A 12,348-nucleotide genomic window follows, 5' to 3' on the forward strand; every position below is an offset into this window, starting at 1 on the left:
GGATGGGTGTCTGACATCCTAAGCTAGAACCCTAAGCATGACTTTTTTCAGGGGGGCTACATTATTTTATCAGTGATTAAGTGATATTATACTGTATTCCTAGTGATTTGATATTTTAATAAATCATTAGAAATGGGGGTAGCCTAGGATTTCATTCTTTTCCTTTAACACTATTTGAGGACCATTGTTCAAGTTCCAAAGCCTGGCATATAAAGGAACATTTTTATAAGGTATCTTTTAGTGTGGGTTGAGGCTTGTCTATAGTATCTTGGAAATTACAATACATGACATATATATTCAAATATCCACATTTTAGGTCACGAGATGCTGGTGACATTTCGATGTTTAATTCTTTTGACATTTCATTTTAACTCTTACATTGACAAAAATATTTTTCACGTTGAAGGAAATGTTCTTTAAGGTTAAAAATTCCCATTTTGGGATAACAGTATCTTTCTCCCAGAAAAGAATAATCTTTTTAACATAGAAAATGGCCTTTGTTTAAAATAAACTTTTAAAAAGTTAAAGTACAGTATGCATATAGGAAAAGCCAATTTAAAAAATTTTTTCAGTTCCCTGTTTTTATGGAGTAGAGGAAATAAGGTTTACCAGAATTTTTCCAACTGATATAGTATGGAAAACTGATGTGGATATTCCACGTTCTTTTCTGAAAAATATTAAGACACCTTTTTCCTGAAATTTAAGTCTGACACTTTGGAGCAGTATTTAATAGTGTCAGTATACATAGTCGGATGAGTAATATTCAACTGTAGTTTAACTTTCTTTTGTGTATGTTGCAAAAACAGTATTGTTTTTACTAAGGCAAATGGATTTTGATGGTTGCAACGCAATGACCATGATGTTAGGAAGGCGAATCTATGAGTTAATGGAATTGTTCAGAGGGTTTGAAGTTCAAAGGTTGTAACTAAGGAGACTCATACACCCCAGCCCAGGTCAAGGAGAGTAAAGTGATGAAAGAATCTATCATATCTGTAATACCACAAACACAAATGGCACATTTACAAAAATTTCTATGTTTGTAGGCCATATGGCAAATCTCAACAAATTTCAGTGAATTAGTATTACACAAGGAGTAGAAAGGATAACTAATAAAGAGCGGGAATTAATGAATAGAAAACAAAGCAATGATAAAGACCAACACAATTAAGATAAATTTTGGCTCATTCATTCAACAAACATTTATTGACTGTTACAGGTACTAGGGATTCAGTGGAGATCTAAATGGATAAAAAAATCTCTGCTCATATGAAAATTACATTCTACTTGGGAGACAGACAATAAACAAAGTGACCAAATAAATAAGACACATAGTGTGCTGGATGGTGATGTGTATTAAGGAGAAAAAGTGAAGAAAGGAAGCTGGATACAGTAATTGTATGGCAGGGGGTCTGAGTGTCTCAGCTGGCTGAGTGTCCAACTCTTGATTTTGGCTTGGTTCATGATCTCAGGGTCATGAGTTAAAGCTCAGTGGGGCATCTGCTTGAGATTCTTGCTCTCCCTCTCCCTCTACTCCTCCCCCATGTGTGCTCTCTCCCTTTCTAAAATAAATAAAATCTTTAAAAAAAATTGCATGGGGGGGCGCCTGGGTGGCTCAATGGGTTAAGCCTCTGCCTTCGGCTCAGGTCGTGGTCTCAGCGTCCTGGGATCGAGTCCCGCATCGGGCTCTCTGCTCAGCGGGGAGCTTGCTTCCTCCTCTCTCTCTGCCTGCCTCTCTGCCTACTTGCGATCTCTCTCTGTCAAATAAATAAATAAAAAATCTTAAAAAAAAAAATTGCGTGGGGACAGGGAGGTAAAAATCTTAGAGGGGATGGCTCCAGAAGATCTCAAAGAAAGTGACTTGTGTTCTTTTAAAAATGAATGCAACTAGATACCTCTAGAAAATGTGATCAAAAATTAATGAATGGAGAGCAACAGTGCACACTGAGATAGCACTTACAATAGACTACATAAGTGTTTATACAGTAATGAAAGATTATGTATCTGTGAATATATACACACAGTCACAGTAATAAGCATATAAACAATATTAGGAAAGCACAGAAATTTTTCCTCTTATAATTCTAGAAGCTGGAAGTCTAATCAAGATGTCAGCAGGGCCATGCTCCTGCCAGAGTCTCTAGAAAAGATTCTCATTTCTTCCAGCTTCTGGGACGAGTGTACATATATAACATATTGTACTAGAAAACCTCAAGGTAGAAGGTAGAGCTTCTACCTTAAGGTAGAAGGTAGAGCTTCATGCCAGTAAATCTGAAGAGAGTCAAAAGTGATATGTTTTTAGAAAAAAAAAAGCAAGTGCCAAAACAGACTCAAGAAGAAATAATGACTAGGCCTAAAAACCACTAAGTTGAATTGGTGTTTAAAAATTTAACCCCAAATCCCTCTCGGGAGGCAAATGATTTCAGAGATGAAATCTACTAAGCTTTTAAGAATGGATAGTAGTGGGTTGAATGGTAGCCTACCCCAAAGGTATTCCTATATCAAATCACTGGCCCCTGGGAATTTGTTAAAGCAAAGGTCTTCTGTAGGTATAATTAAGGATCCTGAGATGAGGAGACTGTCCTAGATTATCCAGATGGTCCTACGTCCAATGATGTGTCCTTACAAAAGATACACATTGGAGAGAAACCCAGACAGAAGAGGAGGAGGAGGACATGTGACTGGGAAAGCAGATTGAGGAATACAGCAACAGCCACCAGAAGCTGGAAGAGACAAGGGAAACTTTCCTAGAGCCTCTGGCAGGAGTGTGGCCCTGCTGACATCTCAATATTAGACTTCCAGCTTCCAGAACTATAAGAGGACAAACTTCTGCTGTTTTAACCCAAGTCTGTAGTACTCAATTATGGCAGCCTCAAGAAATGAATACATAGACAATCCCAATATTATGAAAAACGTTCTAAATAATTGGGGGAAAAAGAGAAAGCTTGCAACTCATTGTATGAACCTTGTACAACCTTGATACCAAATAAGCTAAATTCAGTTATGAGAACAGATACATAAATACCAAACAGAATGTGAGCATCCTGAATACAACCATTAATGTTTTAAAATAATATACGCTACCTAAGAAGAGATTATCTTAAAAATGCAAGGTGGTTTAACAAGAAAAAATATTAATTTCCTTTAACAGCTTGAAGGAAAAAGATATTTAAAAGGCATTTTATAAAATTCTGAATACTTAATGATAAAATTATTAGAAAAGTAGGAACAAAGGAAAAATACCATCATCTTTAAAAAGTTATCAAAAACGTAGGGTGGGGGGCCTGGGTGGTTCAGTCAATTAAGCATCTGCCTTTGGCTCAGGTCATGATATCAGGGTTCTGTGATTGAGCCCAAAGTTGGGTTCCCTGCTCAGTGAGAAGTCTGCTTCTCCCTCTCCCTCTGCCCCTCAGCCCCTCTTCCTCTGTCTCTCTAACAAATAAAATAAAATCTTAAAAAAGAAAAAGTAGGGCAAACACTTCCATGATGAAATTCTTTAAGGTCAAGAATAAGACAAGGGTGGGGACAGGGATGGTGGCCCACAGCCAATGACTGACTGATCCCTGGAAAAGGTAGGCCATGCTGCTTCCAGGCAGCATCACTGGAAGGTGCCAGTATCTTCCAGAGATCCTGGTGGCATCAGAAGGTAGCTATGTGTCAGCTTAGCCCACATCTTTGCCTCATTGCTCCCTCTGCCCTCTGCTGATCCTCTTACTCCCTTGAAGGTTTCAAGTGAGAGCAATCCTCCTCAATAAATCACTTTGACAAGAAACCACATCTCTGACTCTGCTTCTAGGGAGCCCCAACCCAAAACACTGAACAAATCTCAGTGTCAAGTTCCCTGACTAGATTATTGCTAAGAAAAAACAAAACAGTCCCGGTCATTGTTACATAATAGTACAACATAGCCACATCTAGCCATATTCTCACAAAAACATTTTAGGTCAGCTGAAACATGTGGACTGCAATGAGGCTTGTTGATCTAAGAAACTTGATGCTATTTTCCAATATTCCCAAATCATTCTGATTTTCTCTCTGCTTCACCCATTTCCACAGATATAGTATGTCACTGAATGTCATAGAATCTGACCTCTAAATTCTTCAACATTATGATGCAAAAACGTTAAATTATATGCTAGCTTTGAACTTCAGGACTTGAAAAGGCCCAAGAGACTGCTGTATCCATCCCTCTTTTTTTCAGATGAGGGAGAAGAAAGTGAGAACAGGGAAAGAGCTGGCCCAATCCAGAATTTCCTGTTTTCTCTCCACTCTATTCTCTCCACTCTAGGTCTGGAAAAGGAAGGGAAACAATGGTTCCAAGAAGCCAACAGGGCTCATCTTCTCCTTTGCACAAATGGGAGAGAATCCCAACCCTGAAGCACCTAATATAACTTCATTATGTTATAAATAAGAAATTACTTAATTGGTCATAGCACACAATTACTGGTTGTGATCCAAATAAGAACCTACTTCTCTTAAGTCTTAGTTGTACTTTAACTACATAAGGCTATGTGTCTATAAAATATTTTTAATATATGGCATTCTAAAAGTCTTCCTAATACTTAATATTTTGAGTCAAATTAAATTATTTTTTAAAAGCCTAGAATGTGTTTGATTTTTCCTTCATTTTGAATGCAAAGACCTGGGAAAAAAGTACTGGGTTGCCTGTATGTCCAATCAGGAAACCAGAACACACGTAAACATGAGCTGCAGTTTCCCTATTGTAAAGCAGACAATGTTCAAAGTGAAGATCTCTGGAGTAGAAATTCTACCCATACTCATTTATCACTTTGTATTTATAACTTACGTTGAAGATGTGAGATAACTGGGAACTTTCCAAGGAACAAAAGACAAGCCAGTCAAGCACACGCACCTGCAGCAATGTGAAGTTCAGTGTCACCAGCAATACACTGAGGAGGCAGAGAAGACTTGGGTTCTCAACAATCCCACAAAGCAAGGCGGCCCCACAATGGAACTCAGCAACAAGGAAAGACTGAGATCTGAAAGTCATGACAAGGATATAGAAAGTCATGTTCAAATGAGCTTCACTGATAAGTCATGCTTTAAAAACAATGACCAAACAAAGTCAAGCATCTCAGTTTTTAAAAGCTGCTTTGGGAGACCTCTGAGTTGATCTATGTCTATAAGACTAAGCCAAACCACTAATGGTGAGCAATAATGTTCTGTCTAGAAGAGTTGACTCTGGTCTATTATAGCCAAAGTGGGGGTGGGAGAGCAAAGGAGGGGTGAGGAGTAAATCACAGGATTTAAACACATGGTGACAAGGCTAGGTGCCCAGGGATAGACAGATTACTAAGAAATTTATGATACGGTTATTTCAATTCTGAGTCATGGCAGTGATTTATTTTTAAGTTCCAGTGCACTCTGGACTTTTATAGTCAAGATACAACCATTTGGAACATTTAACATCCATGAAGAGAATGTAAAACAAGAACGTAAATGAAAAAAAAAAAACTGGATTTTTTTTCATCATTTCTGTTTATTCTTTATACTGCATTTTTAGATTTTAAGATCTCCAAGGATTTTTCAGAAAATAACAGCATTTATTATCAGGCATTCAGCAGGGGATCTGATTTGCTGATCTTGGGTATAGACAGATCTGAGGCCAGTTCCAAGAATTTCACAACTTAGGGTTTGAGAGCTTTAGTAAGACCTGAAATCTAAAACCAAACAATTCCTACCATAGATACAGACTTTTTTTGCTTATCTTCTGGTTTCATCCTCAAAACAGACAAAAGGATAACTGGGCTACAGAAGTGGAAAATCCCGTCTTCTCTATATTGATTGTCAAGATACATGGAGGAGACTTCAGAATCAAGTTAACTCCAGCCTCTCCCTCCCCACTCTACCTTCAGTCCCTGTTCATCTTAGTTTGGAACTCGTTCAAATATCTGGCCCTTCCTCTCTCCCCCCATCTTCCTCCCTCTGGACCTAGACCACTGTCCTAAGGTCCATTTCCACTCCCACTTTGCTGCATGATGACACAACAGTTAGCCTCCTGGGAGACAAGTTTGACCATGCCATGCCTAAAGATGCCCACAGCATAGGGTTCAAAACTGAAATAAAATATTAAAATACCCTTCACGTTTTGGTCCATGGTTTGGTAAACTATGGTCCGTGGGCCAAATCTTGCCCACCAACTATTTTTGTAAGTACAGGTAAGGTTTTATTGGGACACAGCCATGCCCATTCATTTGCATATTCTCCACAATTGTTTTCACATGACAAGGATAGATTTGGGTAAATCTCCCCCAAGCCATAAATGTTTGTTATCTTTACAAAAGAAGTTGCTGACTCAGATCTAGGCCTCAATCCCATTTTTTAGTCTCCTTTTCTATCTGCCTCCAACATAATTTCCCCATATTCTAAAATCAGACTGATTTTCTTACTATATTCTAAACATACCATTCATTGTCCTTTAAGATTACTTACTACTGAACACATTGTTAATATGGCAAACTTCCTTTCTTTAAGACTCAACCCAAATATTATCATCTCTGTGAAGCCTTCCCAAATTCCCATGGGTAGACTGGACTCTTCCTCCTCTATGCTATATTAATACTTTACACAGGCTTCTGTTTAGCATTTATCACATCTTATTGCAATGACATCACTCACCAGAGTTCCTTTTAGCCTGTGAGCTCTTTGAGGTCTGCATTTTGTGTTCCAAGTGTCTAGCAGAATGCCTGACTTATCTAAGTATTTATGCCACACTGGCCATGGTGTATTAAATTACATTAATCTCACAGAAAATTGTGCTTGCAATTTATCCCTACCATAAAAAAAAAAATACAGAAAGCAAAGCTGAATAGTTAGTTTATACTTAAGAACTGTGTATTCTTATCAATGAGTTATCAATAAAAATATGGGTGTTCATAAAACAGAATCTTTTTATTAAATTACTTCTCATTTTCTTTCTAAAGAAAGAACAATTACCAAACTGAGTTTTAATTAAGACTATACACTGGCATCCCTTTCCTTCTCAATAAAAATCCACTCTACCAAGCAGGGATTTATTGACTAGACTCTTGAATTCTACTTTTCAAACAACATAGGTAAATCCTTTCTCAGTCATTCTGTAAATCTCTATATTGACAAACTGACATATTTAATATTTAACCTTAATTCAAAAGGACCTGAGTGGGTGCCTATGTTTCAGAGTTAGAGGAAGTGAAGAGACGTAGGAAAGGTAGAAGTAAATTTGTGACACCATCTAGCCTATCTTTCTCTAACGCTATAATGCCTCTCAGCAATTCCCCAAGCTGAACCAGGCACATTTCTGAAAGACTGTGGCAAATATTTTTCATTTAATAGGCTAAAACAAACACTGGAATAAAATGTTCAACTCAGACCACTGAGACTGATTGATTTCTTTTGTATCTACTGTTTAGAGAAGTAATTCTGCTTTTATCTTTGACAAAGTACTAGTCCTATAGTTTCTTGAAAAGATACGTAGAAAAATAATGGGAGGCAAAATATTAGAAGGTTCCCAGGTTCTTCCTGGAAAAGGCTCTTATACTGAAGTTTGAACACATGTGATGGTGGCTCATGTTTGGTCCCAAGGACCAATGACACCCTATTGCCTTGTGCAGTCTCAGAGCATCTCCCATTATTGTTGTTGAAATGGATAGGGTAGATGGTTGATGAGCTATACAGACATTATTCCACCTCTGTCTGTGGCCCATTCCAGATCATGTTCTTTAATCCCGTTCCTATGATGGCAGGAGTTGTATGAGGCTATCATGGTTGAAAATCAAGTTCACATCCTAGGGTTACTGAAAATAAACTGATTTCGAATCAGGAGACCTGACCCTGAGCCAAGTTTTTAAAATCACTTTAGAGCTCTCATATTGTCATCTGAAAAATGGGAGAGATAACAGAACACCAACTGCAAGTTTGAATTTATAAGGTAAAGGTGAAAAATGAATCCATAAAACTATAAGAAATATAGATCACTTAAAAAAAATAACTTTGGGTGGCAAAGGCTTTTCTTTCTTTTTTTTTTTTAAAGATTTTATTTATTTATTTATTTATTTAAACAGATGGAGATCATAAGTAGGCAGATAGACAAGCACAGAGAGAGGAGGAAGCAGGCCCCCTGCAGAGCAGAGAGCCCAATGTGGGGCTCTATCCCAGGACCCTGGGATCATGACCCAAGGCAAAGGCAGAGGCTACACCCACTGAGCCACCCAGGGGCCCTGGCAAAGGTTTTTCTAAATATGCAAGCAAAGGGAAAACCAAAGAGGAAAGGACCAGAGAGTCTTTCTCTGAGGGTTTAGAAACAAAGTTGTTCATCAGAATTGAGTGAGCTATGTGAAATTATGTCCTGAAAAGTGGTTAGCTTTTCTTCATTCTATGTTCAAACTAGGATTTGGTATGTTTCCCCAACATGGAACGGCCTTAAAAGGCCAAATGCGTGCCGAGATTTTCCTGCTGTTCCAATTACTTCTGAAAGTCTCTACTGCATATTCTATTTCCCCTATGTATAGTGCTATGGCTGTTCTGAAAGAAATGCATGTTTTCCTTACTTGTTTTTCTTGACGTATGAATGCCAGACACTCAGAAAAGATGTGCAAGAATTTAAGATGTCAAACAGATCCAGAGAATCTAGAATAGTCAAAATCCATGATTATGAAAGTGAATGGCCATTCAGACTTTCAAACAAAGTTTAAAGGCAGTGATAAACTGGTTAAAACATCTGCACTACTTGCGGCAAATGCTTAATGTTCTTTTTTTTTTTTTTAAGATTTTATTTATTTATTTGACAGACAGAGATCACAAGTAGGCAGAGAGGCAGGCAGAGAGAGAGGGGGAAGCAGACTCCCCGCTGAGCAGAGAGCCCGATATGGGCCCAATGCCAGGACCCTGAGATCATGACCCGAGCCAAAGGCAGACGCTTTCACCCACTGAGCCACCCAGGCGCCCCCTTAATGTTCTTCATATACAATAAACAATTTCAAAACGGTAAGAAGAGATATTGACATATTCAGAGAAACACTGTCAAAGACACAGATAATTCACAAAAGAAGCAATGAAAATAGCTAATAAATATATACAAATGTAACTTTACTATTGGTCAAGAAGGCAAGTTCAAGCAAATTTATTACAATATTCTCAAATTTGCCTATCACCATTCTGTATGCTTAAAAACACAAATGTCTAGGCTTCGTCTCTCAAAGATTCTGCTTTAGAAGATGAAAAGTGAGAGTAAGAAGCTGTTTAACAATTTCAAAAGATGGACTCATAGTGAGATCACTTATTCCCCTTATACTTCAGTGGTTTCAATGCCCAGCACAATTATATCTTATAACTTCCCAATTCATGAATTTCTCATTTTGTAAAAGTGGTATATTTTATTTGTTAAGGTAGCTCAAGAATTTTCTTTCTACTGCTTTCATTTATAAATGTTGAGAATTCTATGTTTATAAATGTATCACGAAATTTCCTTTTTAAACCTCTGTAGGCATTTCTCCATCGTTTTCTGGTTGTTTGTTTTGTTTTGTTTTGTTTAGAGGTGGAATTTGAGGAAAATCTGATTTAAAGGTAACTTTTTTTTTTTTTTTTTTACTTCCTTGATGTGAGTTTTTTATTTCCAAATTTGGAAACATTGTTAGGGTGTTAAGCTATTGCTAAACCAAATGCGTGAATTTATCTTTTATTTGACTTATGTTCTTTCAATTCATTACTTAGCACAGAAAAGTTACCTTCTGTTATATCTCTGATTATTATTTCTGTTTCTATTGTTTTGGTTTAATCCTCAAAATTACTCGTAGTTCTATTTTTTTAATGTTATTTTATGTTTTTTCAGTGTTCCAAAATTCATTGTTTATGCACCACACCCAGTGCTCCATGCAATGTGTGCTCTCCAAAATACCCACCACCAGGCTCACCCAAACCCCCAGCGCCCTCCCCTCCAAAACCCTCAGTTTGTTTCTCAGAGTCCACAGTCTCTCATGCTTCGTCTCCCCCTCTGATTTCCCCCAACTCACTTCTCCTCTCATTTCCCCATGTCCTCCGTGTTATTCCTTATGCTCCACAAGTGAAACCATGTGATAATTGACTCTCTCTGCTTGACTTATTTCACTCAGCATCACCTCCTCCAGTCCCATCCATGTTGATACAAAAGTTGGGTATTCATCCTTTCTGATGGGGGCATAATATTCCATTGTATATATGGACCATATCTTCTTTATCCATTCATAGTTAGTTCTCTTATTGTAAAGTCGGTTCCTGACCTTTCGAACAGCTTCTCACTCATTGATTTTTATCTTGAGCTCTCCATATGTATTCTGGATGGTTTATTTATTTGTATTTGTCGCTACATCACTGATTCAATTTATTTGTGCAGTACCAGAATACCTCCGAGTCTGCTGTGCTTCATGTCTTCCAATAAGAATTTTTAAGTTGATCTTGAAATTTGTATTGCTTTGTACTTGTTTTGACTGGATCCTTTTGGCATGTCTGTCCTCATCTCACTATTTTCTGTTATGACAGCCTGTTCTTGTTTTGATATTAAAGGTAATCTCTCTTCCTCCAAGTCTTCCTCCCTTTATGTTTTATGATCAGTTCATAAACACACATATATTTATATCTGTGTCTATGTCTACACCTATATCTTTACCCCATTGGTTTTTTTCTTCCCTCCCTGCATCTCTCCCTTGTTTTTTCCTCCCTCTCTCCCTCCCTCATTTCCTTCATCCCTTCCTGCCATTCCTCCATCCTTCCATCTATCCATCCATCCATCTTCCTTTCTTCATTCATACAGAGAGAAAATGCTCTTTAGGCCTAGTGTCTCATCAACAAAAAAGATGGCATCCTTAGATTTCCCTGCTTGAGGACTGGCAGCTCCATCTTCTTAGCTCAGTTTGGTATGCAATGCCCTTGCTCAATTTGCCACAGACAGGCTTCTGCCAGTGGGGGTATGTTCAGTTGAACCTTGATCTGATATTTGCTTTTTTGACATGACACAATCACACAGTTTGAAACAATATCCGCCATTCATAAATCTTTTCTGTCTTTATTCCTGGGATATTTTTCCTTAGAAACTAAGAGTTATTATTTCATTTTACCTCATATTGTATAAGCTTTGGGTGACAGTGACTGAAGGTATGTAGAAAAACAGCTGATGGGGGCCGGGAAGAGTAGGGCTCTGGGCTTAGAATTCAGAGTTTGATTGGGTTGCACCTCCCTACTTTCGAGGGCAGGGTAGTGAGCTTGGACAGTGGGTGTGAGTACAGGCTTCCTGGCAAGTACCTGCCTTGCTCTAGTACACAGGGCAGGATGTGTGGTTTGTGATATTTGGTTCTACAGTGGGCTTCCCAATCCATTTTCACCAGCGACTCAGTTAATGTAAATCCCTAACCACGGCAAGTTTAGTTGACAATTCTTTCACCAGTGTATATCTTTTTATGCATTTTTTGAAGCATTTTAATAGAAAATTGGGAGAAGGTTTACTGGGCACATCCAATTTACCACTATGATGACTCAGAAGTCGAGAGTCCTAAGTACATTTTCAAAATCTCACATATATGATATATATGTATCAGAGTTTAAAGTCTGTAATGAATAAAGACAGAAAATGGGCTAATTGAAGGTGGTACAAGGGAATTAAAAACCCTAATTTTACAAAGATGTAGACACTTTATTCTATTGTACCCCCTAAAGGTAAGTAAGCACAATGTAATTAGGGAATAACTTCCGTTAACAAATGGCGAATAGCTAGAACACTTTAAATTGGGTTAGAAATTTGGAACCTCACAAAATAAGATCCTCAGCATACTTACAGAACTAAAGGACCCAAGTTTGTATTATTTATAGCTATATTATTTATGTAATTTGTAGACAAATTATTGTAGACTGGAGTTGTAAGATGAATATGCTAGGGCTCAGAGAGAGGTCTGCATCCTGAATATCACCCACAAGGGAATTAAAGCTTGACAGGAAAAATCAAGTGTGCTGCATTACCCAAAGCACTTCTAGTCACTGGGTCTCAATAAAATGTTATCACCCTGGAAGAGGTTGGAGAAGGACATCTGAAGTGACCAAGGGAATAGACACCCAGGATTCCTGCTCACAGGATTGGGGAAGACCTGGAAGAAAAGAGAGGGTGAGTTCTAATGACACGTAGTGATTTCAAGAGGACCAAGAAATATTCCCATTTATTCATTCATTCATTCATTCCTTCCACTTCCCCTCCCTCCTCTGTCCCACTGTCCCTCCCTCCTTCTCTGTCCCTCTCCACACATACAGATTGAAGTAGGAATTTTTAAAAACCATAATTAAGCTTTATGAATGGGCTTCCTAGGATGTAAAGGTGAAGAAAAGGTGGCA

This window comes from Martes martes (assembly GCF_963455335.1).
Source record: "Martes martes genome assembly, chromosome: 7".
Taxonomy (NCBI): Eukaryota; Metazoa; Chordata; class Mammalia; order Carnivora; family Mustelidae; genus Martes; species Martes martes.